Source organism: Crocodylus porosus, unplaced genomic scaffold, assembly GCF_001723895.1.
Source record: "Crocodylus porosus isolate Cpor-Errol unplaced genomic scaffold, CroPor_comp1, whole genome shotgun sequence".
NCBI lineage: Eukaryota > Metazoa > Chordata > Crocodylia > Crocodylidae > Crocodylus > Crocodylus porosus.
Genome location: NW_017728886.1, coordinates 190,949,333 through 190,966,752, shown reverse-complemented (window position 1 = coordinate 190,966,752; position 17,420 = coordinate 190,949,333). Strand labels below are relative to the sequence as shown.

General features: G+C 48.8%; 1 protein-coding gene across 1 annotated transcript in view; it reads left to right on the top strand.

Moving 5' to 3' along the window:
* The first annotated feature begins 16,086 nt into the window (after window positions 1-16,086).
* The window catches only part of CHST9 (carbohydrate sulfotransferase 9), a 170,706-nt gene continuing 169,372 nt past the window's right edge, over window positions 16,087-17,420 (top strand). The window contains exon 1 of the mRNA XM_019547308.1: window positions 16,087-16,155. The gene's annotated coding sequence lies outside the window, so the exon portion shown is untranslated. The remainder of the gene's footprint in view (window positions 16,156-17,420) is intronic.

The window sequence follows — 17,420 nt, the reverse complement described above, 5'->3', positions numbered from 1 at the left end:
GACACTGGTCAGGTTGCAGCTGGAGTACTGCATCCAGTTCTGGGCGCCGCACTTCAAGGGGGATGTGGACAACATGGAGAGGGTCCAGAGGCGGGCCACTCGTATGATCAGGGAGCAAGCAGCAGGGCAGGCCTACGAGGAGAGGCTAAGGGACCTGAACCTGTTAAGCCTCCAGAAGAGAAGGCTGAGGGGGGATCTAGTGGCCTGTTACAAACTAGTTAGAGGGGACCAGCAGGCATTGGGGGAGTCCCTGTTCCCCCATGCACTACCAGGAGTGACTAGGAACAACGGTCACAAGCTGGCAGATGTTCATTCAGACTAGATATCAGGAGGTACTACTTCACTGTCAGGGCAGCTAGGTTCTGGAACCAACTTCCAAACAAAGTGGTGCTGGCTCCTACCCTGGGGGTCTTTAAGAGGAGGCTAGACACACACCTTGCTGGGGTCATTTGACCCCAGTACTTTTTCCTGCCAAGGCAGGGGGTTGGATCTGATGATCTGCTCAGGTTCTTCCAACCCTACAAGCTATGAAACTATGAAAATCAGTCCTTGATTTGAATTTTTTGGCTAAGTACAGTCATTCAAGAAGCCAGAGGCAGAACCGCTCTAATTCTCAAGGGTTACGCTTAAATAACCAAAGTTAGGTCAGGATCAAACAGAACAGATAGTAGCCTTTCAGTGGGATGGGGCTCAGAGCCTGCCTGCACAAGCTAAGCCCAGCAGATAGCAGGGCTCTTGCACACCTCCCTGCATGCCCTGTGGGCTCCCTGGGCTGTTAAAGACTCCTGAATGGAGCCAAACAGCAGAGCCACCCCAGATTGGCTGCTGGATATGGGCTACCATGCCCCTGACCCCCTGCTGTTGTGACTTGCACATGCCTTTGTTTCCCAGCCCGCTCACTCAGGCAAGGAGGGAGACCCAAGAGTTGTGGCAAACAGTACTGGTTGCCCTGTGTCAGTCTCACCGGATGCCACAGGACATCACAGCCACCAGTGGCCAGCTGTCCCATGCATGGCCACCCAGAGCACCCTGCTTCTGCCAGCTGTATGTGTCAAATGCCTGGGTTCTGTGTGTGTGCATGCGCGTGCGTGTGTGTGTGCGTGTGTGAGAGAGAAAGAAAGAGAGAGAGAGAGAGAGAGGCTTAGGGTTCTCTGTGTGTGTTTTTCCCCCAGATGCTTGTTCTGTGTGTGTTTGTGTGCATTTCCCAGACACCTGAGGGGGGGGGTGTCTGTGCATGCATGCACATATGTGTCCCAACTGCCCGTATGTCCCCCACTCCACTGATATGTGTGGCCCCAGCCCCACACTGCAACAGGGTGTCCAGATCCATGAAGCCCTGACTTAGTAGCTCCTCACTTATGTGGATTGGGATCCCTCCCCAGATTAGTAGGGCTGCAGGGCTTTCAGTACCTACACCATGGCACTGAGTCATGGGTCTCCTGCCATGGGCTCCTCTGGACCCACATCATCGGCACTGCTGTCCACAACCCACACTGTTCCCCTTCCCCTCTTTCTCCTCACCTCCCCCGCCACCCCAGGAACACACACTGGGGTATGAGGGAATATGGAAAGAGATGTTTCTCATTTTAATCAAATGTTGAAGCTGCCAAACTTTTGGGGTGTTCATTTAAAAAAAACTTGTGGAACATTGGCTGCTCCAGAGCTTGGACCAAAGTCCAGGGGGCTGCCATTGCCAGCAGCAGAACCCATGCAATGGCCTGACACAGTGGGCTGGTGGGCTACCATCTCCCTCCCCATTTTGTTTGGGGCCCTACACCTATGATGGCAATCACCAGTAGCCAGGGGTAGTGAGTTGGTCCTGGAAGGCAGACTGAGTAAATGCTGGCCCTGGTATTGGGTCTCAGGGAACTGGTCCCCTTCTGCTGCACTGCTGCTTCCTGGAGCAGGCCCTAGTGGACACCTTCCTGCCTTCTTGGACCACAGGTCAGCAGCTTCCATACATCACATCTCCTGTTCTGGGCCTGCTCAGCTCCCCAGAATTTCCCAATCAATGCGTGGTGTGGAGTGTTCCTCCTTGGCCACCATCCAAGCATAGCCCCCATGGGACTCCCATTCCTATCACACCAGAAAAGAATCCCTGGAATGGGGATCACCATACCATGAGGGCCTTTCCCAACACTCCAGCCCAAGAGGGCTATGACTTCCATGGGAGGCACTGCTGACACCACTCAGGGATGTCATAGCTAGAATCCAAGCAGTCTTTGACCCTGTGCATAAACTCCTTATCCTGGCACTGCAAAACTCCCTGCTCTGCAGCAGCATGGATGGCCTCCCCGCAAGAGTAGGTGGCCATCTGGAGATCTCATTGTTGGACCTTTGCAACACATTCCTGGGCAGTCCGTTCAAGTGCTGCAGCAATGCAGGTGTAAGCAATCACCAACCAAATCGGACCCACACCAAGGGTCCCATTTGGTTCTCATTTCACCAGTGTTGTCTATGCACACATCTCATGTGCTCTGCAAGAGTCTGGCTGACTATACCGGATCCAACATCTCAGTCTCCAGAACCAGGCCTTCCACACAAAAATGCAGAGTCTGCAAACAAGGGAGATGTGGAGGGACCTGTGGTGGGGCTGGAAGCTGCACAGCTGCTCACAACCTGGCACTAACCATGGTGTGGAACACCTGGATTCCACCTCCCATCTGGGAGAACCCAGATACCTTGGTTCCATCTCCCTGCTGTGAGAGCTGGTATGCCTGGGAACCCAAATGTCTGGGCCCCAAAAGATGCACCTTCTCTGGTTCTCCAGCAGGAGAGGGAGGGAATGGGGGTAGAGGATTGCTAGGGGGAATTTTTCCCATTTCCATTGAGTCTTACCTGCAGCAGTGCTTTGTACGTAAATGCTCTGACAAATCGCACTGTGGTGATGGCACCTGGAGGTACACCAACATAAACCAACAGTTGCGACAGTTGGTTATATCTTGGCTGTCGGGCTTTAAAAAATTTTCAGTGCCTTTTGTTGTCTGTTTGGGTGCTGGTTTGTATTAAGTGGTTCCACGTCAACACTCTGGCCTTTCTAAGGACAGCTATGTTACCCTGAGACATAGGGCAGCCAGTTGTCTATTTAGCAGATTTATGGTCCCACTCAATGTAAGATGGACTGAGCCCCCAATAACAGTAGGGGGTAACAAACCTGGTGCCTCAGCTTCATTCCAAGCTAGTGGTGCAGGAGTTGGGCTGGGAGGGAGTATTTGAAAGGCACGAAGTCAGTGGAGAGTAACAATAAATCAGCATCATCACTCTTCCATATGGACAATCATCGAGCCAAAATCACGCTGAATATCAGAGCAGGCAACCACATTATACCCCAACCTACCAAGGAGTTATATTAGTCTGTTCCCTCCCCTGTAAACATTACATTCAGAAGGCTGGCAGCAAAGTCTCTGCAAGGGTATCTACCTTAAGGTGTTTAACCAGCATAACATGGGCTGCCAACTTTGAAGTGCTCAGAACCATCGCACTTGCAATGATATACAGGCATACCTTGTTTTATTGCGCTTGCTTTATTGCGCTTTGCAGATATTGCGTTTTTTACAAATTGAAGGTTTGTGGCAACCCTGCGTCGAGCAAGTCTATCAGCGCCATTTTTCCATCGGTTAGCATTTTTTAGCAATAAAGTATTTTTTAATTAAGGTATGTACATTGTTTTTTTAGACATAATGCTATTGCACACTTAATAGACTACAGTATAGTGTAAACATAACTTTTATATACACTGGGAAACCAAAAAATTCGTGTGACTCGCTTTATTGCGATATTCGCTTTATTGCAGTGGTCTGGAACTGAACCCGCAATATCTCCAAGGTATGCCTGTATTCCTAAGCAGATTACTGTATTTCTGTATGGTCAAGAAGTTGTCACAGTGAAAAGCTCGACACTGTACTTAACAGTGTGCAGAGAGTCGTAACAGGCTGCACAACTTGCACGCATACAGCTGTACTCCCTGCATTCTCAGACATCTGAACAAGTGACATAAGAAGACAGACCCTAACTCCTCCCCTGCTGCCAGGTTTCTGGGCCCATGGAGAGCCTGGCAGGCCGTGTACTGTGGCCCTGTGTATTGCACTAAATTTAGATAAGGGATGGACTGAACAGAAATGAAATGATCATTCAGAGTAATTTGGTCTAAAATTTATTCCTACAGCATTTTATACCAATACCAAACAAGTCCTCCATTGGTCATAATCTTGACAGAGAAGCATGGGTCAAGCTGAACAGGGTGAGAACTGCATATGGATGCTTCAAAACATCTCTGTACGTGACAAACATGTTGGACAGCCCCCTGCTTGAATGCAATGTCCAACAGACAGCACAGCACTTAATCAAAAGCCATTTTTTAAATGCCTAGGTGAGGTAGATGGAATTTGCACACTGAATGATAATACCAGACAGTGGCTCATAGTTCATGAGAAGGAACGGGGGGGATGGTGCCACCTTGGGTCACTGAGATCCTGGGGGTGGGGCTGGCCCAGCACTCAGGCAGAGGAGACAAACTCTGGCCTAGGATAAACTACCACCCTGTGAGGAGGGATGAGCAGAGTGCCACAGTGCTCCGTGGGATGTCAGTAGAATGTGACCTACTGTGAGTTGTAATGCGATCTGGTACTGAAGTCTATTACGGCTTTCTTACCCATAGCATTGAAGTCTGATACCATATCCATCCAGGATTATCTTAGAGCAGAATCCACCATTTTTACAGAACACTATGTGTCCTGACCTTCTGTTCAGTCATGGCTGTAGAGCTCTTTCTGCACACTTACCATGCAATAAGGATAACTTATGTACCTGGCCTTTAATGGGAACAAATCAGGTCTTGGTTTCAACTGGCCAACAAGCCAAAGGATTTTTGGTGACCCTAATTTCATTGTGGTTTACCTGTGCCCTATGTCAAAAAAGCCCCCTTTGTTTGAATAAGAACCCCAATTCTTTAACTTTGTAGTCTTCCAGAGATGAAGCATTGCTCTTCAGAGCACACTTTTGGAAGTTGCTGTAGTAAAGCTGCTGGTTTCCAGTTTTAGAAGAAGTTTGGGGAGCTGCATAGCAGGGTAAAGGAAAAGGGAAGGGAACATGCTTGCTTGCACCTTCCCCCTTACTGGACTAAGCACCGGAGCCTTCTGGTCTTATGGGTTCACTACCTGAGCCAGCACAGAGTGTGTTCTTTTCCCTCTGAACCAAGGGGAAGGGGCTGCTGCCATCTCTCTCAGCCCTGCCACAACACAGCCCAAACCAGCCCAGAATGGAGCTTGTCTCCTTTCAGGGCAAGGAGTGGATTGGCCCATTCTTGTTGCTAGCCCCACTGGAAAGCAGGGAAGGACCCCATCGACATCACGAGGGAAGCCATGTGCAGGATACTAGGGAAGCCTGGGAATTCCGGCCCCACTACGGGCTTTCACCAGCTAGGTCTCCCCTCACCTGCAGGAGCCAGGAATGCAACCATGCTGGAAGTATTTGGCCCTGGCCAGCATCGGCGCTGAGAGCGCCTTGTCATGGTGGGGCTGAGACGGGCGAACAGGTGGGATTAGCAGTGAGGAGTCAGATAGGTTGGGACGCGTATGGTTGGGATCCTATGGTTTCAAAAGAAGGCTTTTATTTTATCTCTTACTTACGCCACTGATGGTATTGTAGCATAAGCCAGGTCAATCTTGGTTACAATCGGTACGAGAAAATGATGAGAAACAAGAAACGAAGCCAAGTCGGTAACGATAACGATGAACGAGATAACTGGAACGAGTCAAACGAGTAATTGGAAACATAGAACGAGTTGACCGGAACGTAGTAAACGACTAATCAGTTCGAGACGAATGAAAGTTGGAATGAGCAGATGGTCGATAACGAGTGGTCGATATGAAGACGAACGCTTCCTAGGAAGGGGTACACCGGGATACAATGGTGGCAGGGAGACCAATGGCTCTTATGAACCAGGATTCTAGGCCTGAGGCAGTCTTCGCTATAGCGGTCTCTCTTGAGATCTGGTCTAGTCTCCTTCTGCTCTGGTCTCCGCTGTGGGCGGAAACTCACTGGCCTTAAGTATGTTTCAGCTGGCCAATCACACGGCTTCCCCCATGGAAGTTTCTAGTTAAGTTACATCATGCCTAGAACACAACCGGGCATGAGCATAGTGCCAATTCAGATTACCTCATTGTAAATGTCAAAAGGGGTCAAGCGTAGGTCATGTTTCGGCATGCATACTGGCCTCTTGGGGTTTTTCCATTAACTTGCCTGTACGTGTTCAGCTTAACTTGGTGTTATCCAGCACCTTTCTTAAATTTGGTCCTGATAGCCAGCTGGAGCACCGTGGAGGCAGCCATAAGAGCAGGACAAGAGGGAGGGTGAGAGGCCCCGGATGAGAAGCTGAGAAGCAAGCACTGACAATTGATGAGAGGCAGCAATTCTGCCCACATTTTTGTTTATTTATTCAAAATGGTCTCTTAGGCATCCTGAGTAGGAAGACTGGGATTTATTCCTTAAGAAAGCACTCCAACCCAAGCTGGGAGACTAGGTGCAGTTTGGAGTGTTTGCAGCCTGACCCAGGGCCCAGTGACTGACTTAAAGACATGGAGGTTTGTGGAAGGAGTATAGGGGTGGAAGTGCTTCCAATAGGTCCTGTGGTCCTCACTCAGGATAGTGTCCAGCAACAGAGTAGACTGGGCCATTCCTCTTGGACTATCACACACAAGAGGACAATGTACACAAACATCAGACTGGTCGTCGCAAAGACAGAGATGTGGCACTGGTACGGCAGGTGTCACCACACCCCAGCTACAGAATTCTACATTTTAGCATCAAGTCGTGGCGGATGACTCTGGAGGTGAGGCCATAACTTCCTGCCAGAGATCGCTAACAGGCACCCTTGGCTGGGTCCAGCCATGACCTATTACAAGCTGCATTGTGTGCTTTTAAATCAATGGGGAATTCTCTTTGCAATACTGTGTTTTGGGGAAATTTTAGGTCTTAATGAGACCGAAACTTTCACTGGCCTTCTTGCACAAGGCACTGAACTGTGATTTCTCCTCCCAGGAAGAGCCTTCTAGGATTGTGAAGCCACAGATGTACCAACCTAAAGAACAAAAACTGGGGACCAGCTCTCTGGGGCCTCCTAAGGAAACTGTATTCTGTTAGACTAGTCTAGACTCACAGCTGTTTCATTGAAAACTTTAAAAAATGCTTAAATTCAAATTGCTTTGTTTTTTAGCTATTTTGAACACAACAGCTAAGGAATAGCACCTCAACTGATCATGTGATATTTGTGACTAAAGAGACAAGAGCAGTTCTTGCTGAGAGAGCCTTTAAGAACTTCAAAATTAGAATTACACCAAATTTTTTTATGTTGAAACATTATCTGGGCCTAGCAAGAAGTAACCAAATGTCCCAGTGCCACAGTAATGCTTTATAGATACAAATGTTAGGCTCTCAATCAAGAAAATAGAACCATATATGGCTTCCCTCCTGACTCCACTGCTGACAATGGAAGAGCTATTCACTCACTCCCATTTTTCATACTAAAGATGTGCAATTAGAGAGAATACACAGCTTGGAAACACTACTGAATGGCTTGGGGCAAACCTAGCTGCACTTCAGACAGCCTTTGCATGGCTCCAGGGTGTGTGGTCATGGACATTCCCAGGCATCTGCTCTGCCTAAATTGTCAGTCTCTGGTGTATGCAGTAGGAGTGGAATAAATAATGAGGCTTATTTTGTTGATAGAAGACCCAAGGTCAGGAAGGATGCTATGTAGATATACCCTAAGTCAGTAGTTCTCAGCCTTTTTAAACTGAAGGCACCCCTCGGAAAATGCCAGCACATAGTTTTCACTCTTTTTTTTTTTACTATAGATAAATACAAGAGTAATATTTCTGTTAAAATAAATCAAAAAGACAACAACACATCAGAATGTTTTTAACACCATGGTTTCCTTTTTTGAAAACTCTGTATTTATTTTATCACTCATGTCTGCACACCTCCCAGTGCTAACATTGCATGGCACCCCGTGGAACCATTGAAAAGATCTCAAAGTAGCCCAGGGTGCCAAAACAACCTGGCTGAGAATCACTGTTCTAAGTATGCTTACACAGTGGATTAGTTTCTCTTGAAAGCCATCAATTTGCTATAATATTTCTCATGCAGAAAATGGGTTCTTGAGATAGGAATGTGAAATCCACATAGGCAAAGACAAAAGTGAGCTGTGAAGGAAGCCCAGGCATTTGTGTTTTTAAGGGAAAGGCTTGATCACCTCATGTTCTTCTCCTGTAGTTGTAATAAAGGTTGCTATCAACAGGAAGCTAGTCCAGGTTGGATAACTGAAGGAGCTCCTAGATCTGTGGATCAGACTGAGACAGTAGGGGTGTGCGAAACAGGCCATATTTGATTTGGATTTGGCCTGAATCGGGGACAGTGATTTGATTTGTTGATTCGGATCACTGTCTCCAGTTTGATTTGGCTGAATCCGAATCTGAAGATTTGATGCTGATTTGGAGAATCAGCGATTTAGACATAGGGACAGCTTTAAATATATTTTCTACATACTTTAAGATAACAGGTGCAGCTCATGAATGCTGCGATGCTGGGCTGGATGGAGTGTCCCAGGGGAGCATGGTGGGGCCCCCTGCATGCTCAATGGCAAACCCGGAAGTGGACCAGAAATAATTCCGGTCCACTTCTGGGTCGGCTGGGGAGCCCCCTTGCACCCACCAGCTCTGCGATTGGCCGTGGGGGGACATTGGGTGCCTCCCCAGACCCAGGAGGCACCAGTCGCTGAGCCAGGTAGGCACAGGGGGAGCCCCCTACACACACTCCAGTGGACCTGGAAGTGGACCGGAAGTGCTTCTGGTCCATTTCTGGGTCTGCTGCTGAGTGCGCTCGGGAGCCCCCAGTACTCCTGTGGGACACTTCATCAGTCCCAGCATTGCAGCATTCATGAGCTGCCTGGTACCTTGAGGTATGTAGAAAAAACATTTAAAGCTATGTCTGAATCACTGAGTCTTTCCGAATCTCTCTGAATCGATTCAGAGGGTTCCAATTTGATTTGGAGAAATTAAAGGGTCTCCTGATTCAATTCAGATTCGGAGATTCAGCCACTGAATCAGGCCAAATCTCTGCCGAATCAAATCAGAAACCAGAGCTTTGCACAGCCCTACTGGACAGTTCCCAATGGGAAAAGTTTCCTCATGAGAAGCTTTAGTGAAAGGCCAGATTTTAGGCTGCATAAAAGGAATGGAGATAGAGTACTGGGATGGGAGAGATTTCAGAAATTTGACAGTACTCTAAATGAAGTGAGGATTGTTGTTGTGAACCTTCATGGTCTTTCAGAGCCCTGGGCTAGAACCCAGTAAGGATGTGTAGGTCTGGGCTCCCCTAGGTCAATCACACTTGGTGCTAGGGGAAATACTGGTATCAACAACCAGGGAAGCAATTATGAGCTCTGCCTTAGTGAGTTACTGTATCAGGGGTATGCACAGGAAAAGACTATCATAGTTAAAGGATTGCAGGGCAGAAGTAGACTGCATATGCAACTCACAGAATCAAGCAGTAGGGAGCATTCGCCTCCCATCCTGCTACATATACATTTACAAATCAGTAGCAAACAATTTTTAAAAATATTGCAAGTAGTATTATATTATAATTGAACCAGCTATAAATTAACTCAAAAAGCCCAAAATGTGTATTACTTCTTTTGTCTCAGGGGATTGGAAGGCATGATTTCTGAGTTTCATCAAAATGTGTTTCATCACTAAAGATTTCTCTAGCCAATACCACACTGGGGGTGTGCACCTGCAGTTCAACATGGATTTGAGGTTGATGTAAAATTCAAGAAGCACCAATGCAATTTACTTCAGTGAATTACCAAGATATATCACACTAGTGCTTCTTGAATTTTACATCAACCTCAAATCCATGTTGAACTGCAGGTGCACACCCCCAGTGTGGTATTGGCTAGAGAAATCTTTAGTGATGAAACACATTTTGATGAAACTCAGAAATCATGGGACACACATCTACACATGCTATTAATGCAGCTGAATAAACTCTGGCACAGCTTGTGCCAGAGTTTATTGCTCCTGGGTGTGGTGTTTTCATGTGCACCCAGGACTGCAGCACGTTGAACTGGGGTGGAGCAACCCCAGCTGGCAGGGAGCCCTGGGAGTCAGCCTGCCAGTCTGGGGATGCTCTGGCCCAGATCAACATGCTGCAGAGGGGCTGCCTGAGGGTGCTACAGAACATCAGGCAGTCCCCATACTGAAGTACCTTTGTATCCCAGCTACTGGCATCAGCATCTACATGTGCATTGTGGCAGAGTAAATAACTCCGCTATAAGATAGCACTTGTGTCTGGCAGTACTGTCCTATGGCAAGTTAATTAATTTACTCCAGCCGAATAGCACCACACGCACTAATTAGTCAGTTCCACAGTAAACATCTTGTGTACATGTGCCCATTTTTATGTTTGTGTAAGTGAATAAGCCCATTTTGCTGAAAACTGCCAAACTGAAACCTGGGGTATATGGAAGGCTGAGACAACAGAAGAGCCAATTAGGGACAGTGGTTTGTTAAAGTAGTCACAGGTCCTATAACTACTTAAGATTTGGTGGGGGAAAGTCTATATAGAAGAAAAGTCTGTTCAGTATGCCTGCTAGCTTTGCAGAACCAGTGATGAGAAAGGATAGCTATGGTTATCTTTGTGTATCTTCTTTCACTTGTGCTGGCAGTTCACCAGTCAAGTAGTCTTCAATAGCCTTGGACTGGTTTTATTGCAAAGTAACAGACAATTTAGTTTAAATAATAGCACCTGTAAGTTTGGTAGGCTTTACTATCAACTCATGACTTGTACCTTCCTTCTGTGACAAGGCCATAATTTCTCATATTATTTACCTTGAGAAAGCATAGCCAACAACTGTCATTACTGCTTTCAAAAGATGACATTTTCTTCTAACCATTTATCTGCCATCTGCAAGAAGACTGGAAGAGCCACCATGCTAGCAAGAAACTGTTTTGAGATATGGAAGTTGCACCAATCCAGCAGTCTGCTACCACTCGTCTACATTGTTTTTCTTTTGCCATGTGCCAAGCCTCAAAGGCTAGGTATAGATATTCAAAAAGACTGATGTAGAATCAATTTAAGTTATGGGGTCTTCTGAAAGTGGCACAGTTTAGATCTGTAGGGAACAGAACAGACATTCACTGTTTGGTGTGGGGGGGGAAATCTTAGACTGGGTTCTGCCACTTTTAAACCAGTCTGTGTGTGCTGAACTTCTGTTCTGTTACAGGTTGTTACAGGAGCACTTGGGTGCCCTGTTCCTATGAAGGAATAAGGGCTGCTGAAGCTCCCTGAGACAGCACAGTGTTGGTTGCCGAAGCAGCCAGGCTGGTCACGTGACCAGAAGGGGGCAGGGCCGTGCCTTTATAAACAGCCCAGGCCAAAGCCTAGTAGCAGTTCCTGTTTAGCAGCTTGAGGTGCAGGAGCTCTAGAGCAGAGCAGAGCAGAGCAGACAAGGGGCTGCACCATGGTAAGGGTGGCGAGAACCCTGACTGGGAGGCCTTTGCAAGAGATCCAGGTGGGCCTAGATCCTATGTTATAGCCAGGAGGCTTATTGTTGTGTTACAGCTGGCTGGTTTATGGTTCTGTTTAGTTATTGTTATAGCCTCACCCTGTCTTCTGGTATAAGGGGATGGAGGAGGCCTCATTTAGCAGTGCCCCAGTAGAGTGGGGGTGCTCCCAGTGCCTGAGTGTGGTGCTACATTGTGGGGTGTACTACCCCAGCCCTGGGTAGGGGCACAGTGCTGGTGAGGGCACTGTAGTTGGGATGCAAGACCCCAGCCCTGAGAAGGGCAAAGAGGATTTTTGGGACCAGGCACAGCTGAGGCCACCTGAGTCCCACTGGCAAGGAGCACCAGTGAGAAGCCTGCAGGGGCTTGTGTTAGGCTCCAAGGGGACAGCCACACAAAAAGAAGCCCAGGGTGGGTGCTACTAGAGAGATGAGCCCAGAGAGGGTGAGTCTGTGATTAGAGAGCTCGGAGAGGGCAGAGAGAAGCCCCAGGAGCAGGCGCATACTTGAGGGAAGCCCCACGAGAGGGAGTGTACAGAGAGAAACCCCAGTGAGGGCAAGTATTGAGCGAAGCCCCAGGAGTGGGCGTATACTATTGATAGAAACCCCAGGAGGGGTGCAGACTGAGAAGGATCCCAGAGGGGCTCCCCAGTGGTGGGGACCCCGAAGGGTCAAAGGGGCCAGGTAAGGCTTAGGTCACCTGAGCCCAATCGGGAAGAGTCTCAGAAGGACTCCCAGTGTTGCGGACTCCGAAGGGTCAAAGGGGCCAGGTAAGACTCGGGCTGCCTGAGCCCAACTGGGAAGAGTACTGTTAGTAAGCCGGAGAGGGCTAACAAATAGAAGGGGCGCCGGTTGCGTGACAAGCCCAGGGGTGCCAGAGAAGGGGCGCCGGTTGCGTGACAAGCCCAGGGGCACCAGAGAAGAGGTGCCGAGGTTGTGACAAGCCCAAGGGTGCTAGGCAGGGCGCAGAAAGGAAAAGGACCTGATAACGTCCGGAAGAGCTGCGAGGCTTGGGGCGGGCTAAAAGGGAGGTAGGAGGCACGCATAGCCCATCAGGCTGGGGTGCACCAGGTCACTCCATATGGAACGGGGGATGCTACAAGCATAGCACAATGTCCAGGGTGATAAGAGGCAGCCTCCCTTATAGAACCATATAACAACAAGACATGGCAGGCGAGTAAGAGGGTGCTGGATCACCTAATTGGCACAGCAGGGGGCGCTAGTGGGAACACGGCCACTCCTAGGCCCCACTCCGTGACACGGGTATAGATTGATTTCCAGTCACGTATCCTGGTAAAAGTGTAAGGTCCGTACTTGGCCCAAAAATTTCTTGTTGTATTTGCAAGGCAAGCACACTCCCTGCATATTAGCCCCAGGATCTAACTTCACCACTGTGATAAAATTTTAATCTCAGAAAGATTCCTCAGACTCTAGTTCAAATACACCTTTTGTTTTGTCTGCTTAGGGGAACAGCTGTATGTCAGCTAAGAACACTTTTTAAAAAAGTTGTTAAACAAAATTTGCCTTTGTTACAAGGCATTTAGTATCTTTCCTCTTTCTTCAAAAAGATGAAAGCACCTGATCTCACACACACTTTATATAGATTTTAATCAGATGATGGGTTCTGATATGTAGCTTCTGAGTAGATCTGGCCAAAGTAAGATCTGTTTCCAATTTGTCCTACAAAATGAAAGTAACAGTATTCAAAATAGCCTTATTAGGAGTTTCAGCAAGCTCTATTAGAATATTTCAATAAGTCAGCATTGTCCTAGGAACAATAGTTTAATAGGTCTGTTGCTTTGTTCCGAATTTTAGCTGACCAAATGGAACCAATAGAAATCTAGTATAAATGTTCTGCTATAATTTTTTTATAAGGAGCACAGCTATCCTAATCAGGTAGCAGTCAATTTAATTAGGCAGAGAAAAGCTCTTAGCAGTAGAAAAACCACAGAAAACTTATACAGATACCTTTTATAGAGGCCCATTAATGTTGAACTTACTAACTGTTATGTGCGTCTTTGAGCTATGACTGCAGGATTTCAGAAGCAGGGAGTCATATTTGTTTGCTTAAAAAAAACAAAAGGATATTTTGCTTCAGGGTCAAAGAATTCTCTGGGTCTTTTCTTTCAGCTACCAGCCTCTATAATGAACTGCGACTAAGTTCTCTGTGCTAGGAGACAGGAGGAGTGACTGTGGAAGTTGAGAGGTCATTCTGTCGCATGCTCTGCTTGTATCTGTTCACACAGCATATACTAAGCAGGATCACAATGAGTTAGTACTTAAATAAAAAAACCCACAAGGAACTGCACTACACCAAACCAAGGTCTTGGCTGCTTTTGGCTGCGGAAGAGTCCATGGCTCATCTTTACCTATATGTTCTGCCTAAGCTGTGTTTTGGATAACTGTATTCTGTATAATTCATCCTGCAGGAGATTTCAATTGCATTTAGTAATTAATCGCTCTGAACTAGTGCTTCTGGTTGCTTTGTGAAAGTAAATAAGTGACAGGACCATGAGTCAATGTGTGGTTAAGGTCTAAGTGCCAGATGAATACACAGTTCTGCAAGGAATGCCTCGAGAGAGAAAAAGGAAACAAGTGGTTGGACACAGGTCTGGAAAATAGATCCTTGCTCTAACAACGTAGTGCAAATAACTTACGGAAATTTGGGCAAAATTGCTTGTCTATCAAGTAGGCGTAATAAATAAATATTTGCCTATGTTTCGGGATTAGTTAGATAATCTCTGGAAAGCACTTTGAACAGGTAAAGTGCTAAGTAAATGTTCATTATTAAGGTATTTTCACACTTTTTCCTTGTGTTTACTGCAGAAATTGCAATGAATTCTATTATGGGCAATAGCAAATGCAGTTTGTAACTAGCAAGACCATCCTGTTACTCCTATGCCTTCCACAGTAGCCTATTCTTTTTATTGCTTACTATGACTTTCATATGGCAGAGTTCATACACATTCATCTGATAGTGTAGGGAAGCTGTACTGGGCTTGTTTAATTGATTTTAAAGTAAACAAAACTCCTTAATGTGTTTAATGTTTTAAGTGATGGAGGAAGGGAGAAGCTCTTTAAATGTTTATGTGGATTTTGCAGGCAAATTTTAATTGAGGGCTGGTGGAACATTGTGTTTTATCCATCTGGGTCCTAATTTTTACCATTCCATCTTCAGGAGCAGGCTACCATGAGTGCATGTAGCACCACCCGGTTCAGCCAGGCATAAGAGCTAGAAGTGCCAGGTACTGGGTCAACCCTTAGGTTCACCTTGCCCAGTATTAGACTTTCTCCACTTCACACAGGAGCGGATGATGTCTGAATAAATAGGGTTTATGGTCTGGAGCTCTTTGCTGGTCCATTTAAGGCAGTGAGTCTCAACTAGGGTGCCTTAAGATCCATTTCAAGGATTTGGCATAAGGTTAACAGGACTCAAGAGCTGCGTCCAGATGAGTGTGGAGCTTTGTTTCTCTTAGGACAAGTAGCAGTGGCACACCTTGCACCACTGCTACTTATCTCTGGGCCTGTGCCACGTGCGCTCTGACATGTGAAAGGCTATCCTGGGTGGGGTAGGGGAAGCTGGGGCCAGCAGCTGTGCTGGCCCTGGTAGCCTTACCTGGTCTCCTGGGGGCCTCAGGGAGCTGCAGCTGCAGTGCTCCTGCAGGTGGGAGCCTGGCTGGCAGCTGGAGCATGGCTCTGGCCAACCAGGCTCCAGTTTTGGGCGATGCCGGCTACTGCCACATATCCTGCCCCGCTTTTTTTGTCGTGGGGTTTTTTTGACTCCAGGATCTCCGGGGGCAAGGTAGCAAAGCAGGAAACGCCTGCGGATGTGGTGTATGGTGCTGCAGATGGGTCTGCGGCACCACGTGTCCCAAGGGTGCTCGTCATAGAGGATATCCCGGTTTTCTGCTCCTCTGTCCTCTACTGATACAAAACTGGATGGCTTTGTCCTCTATTTTTCTCTTGAAGCTGGAAAATAAAGGACATAAAGGCGTCGGGTTCCATGTCAACCAGCTTGGACAACTGGACCACACTCTACCAAGGTGACCCTACATCCCCCTGCATATCCACACCAGGCGGCCATGAGGTAAACGCAGAGCGATGCCTGCAGGTGTGGGGAGGGCTGAAGCAATTTGGGGCCGTGATCTCTCCAACACAAGAGCCGCTCCAGCATTTTGCCCTAATGGCAAAAGAGTGAGAAGTAGGAGCTGGCCACTTCCAGGGCGGGGGGCTCAGGTCCATAAAGCCTAAGAGGTGGAGAAGCCCTGACTGACAGGCTCCGTGACAGGCCAAAAGTTTCAGAGTACAACTTCTCCCCACATCCATGCTCCCAGGAGGCTACTGTTCAGGAAGAGCAGGCTCGGGCGGGGATCCCCCGCCGCGGGGAAAAGGGGCGCTCAGGCCTGGGTGTGCATCGAGCCCCCGGCGGCGCGTAGGAGGCTTCTCCTGCTAGGCGGGCGGGCGGGCGAGGCGGGGCGCGGAAGGGAAGGGAGCGCCCTGTGCGGCGGGGCGGGGCGAGGCGGTGGCTCCAGCCGGGGAAGGCGCTAGAGGGTCCGGCAGCCGCGGGGAACTTTGCGCGTCGATGCCGATCCCAGGTAAGGGCTGGCGGGCGCGAAGCAGGTGGGGCGCGGGGCGCTGCGGCAGCGGTCCCGGTTCCCCGCTCCGGCCGCCGCCTCCAAGTTACTTGGCGCGCCGCGGGGTTGAGCCGCTTACGGCGCTGCCTGAGCCCGACCCGGAGCGGCTGGGTGGCGAGATGGGGGCTCGGGCTCCCCCGGGGCTTTGCAGTGAGTAACTTCCTGGCGCTCTCCGCGTCGCACGAAGCGGGGCTCCGAGACCTGGGGCCACCTTGCCGCTGCGGGAGCCTGCAGAGGACCAGGAGGTGTCCTGCAGCCCCGTGAGGGGCTAGACGACGGGCATCTTTGGGGGCTCATCCGCGCTGGTTCTCTCTTCTCCCTAGGCGTTTACCGCCCAAGTAGTTTCATCCTTTCGGACCGGTTGGGTGAGGGCTGGGCTGCTCGAGCTGGCGCTGGTCGTGCTTTGAGCAGGGGGCTGGACTGGATTGGCATTTGTCAGCTCGTGGGTCGCGGCCCGAAAGTGTAAGTGCAAGAGTATGTGAAAGACATTGGCAATGTGGAGGGGGGCACACCCCCTGAGATTGGCGGTGTGCCCCCTGAAAGGCCAATGTCGCTGGTGCCTCCTGGTGGTCGCCACTTGCACCCCCTCCACCACCACAGCCACCTGCGGGAGCGCCACGCTGGCTGCCACCGCCTGCAGGTGGTCGCCATGCCTCCACGGCCTCTGTGGGCACACGTCGTTCATGGTGAAAGGGTCGTGAACAAACTTTAAAAATGGATTCTCCTTTAAAGGAGAAAAATATGGGAAAGTGTGGCTTTTTCCTTGCAGGCTGGCAGTGGCTTGGATCCCCCTCCCCCCACCACACCCACTCCCTGCCCCACGCACTGAGGGGCTGGGGCCTGGGTATGGGGGGCAGGGGGTTGGGACTAGCCTCTGATGTTTACAAATGGATCCTGGTACAGAAAAGGTTGAGAACCACTGAACTAGATGACCTCCTGAGGTCCCTTCTAACCCTTGTGTTCTGAGTCTACGATGACACAGATACTTACTTGCACATCAAGGCAAATAAGTACTCATGATGTGACTATATATTATGCCTGTGACAGGAACCCAAATGGCCAGGTCCCATTGGTAGAGACACATTCAGGGGGATTTTGTAGAAGAAACCAGGCTGATACTTGTTCTCCTCTTTACAGAGCAGAAGCCCAGTGTGTGCCCCAGATGACTATTCAGGGACCTTCTGAGCAACCTTCCTTTCTTAAGGAATTTCCAGAGTCCCTTTAAT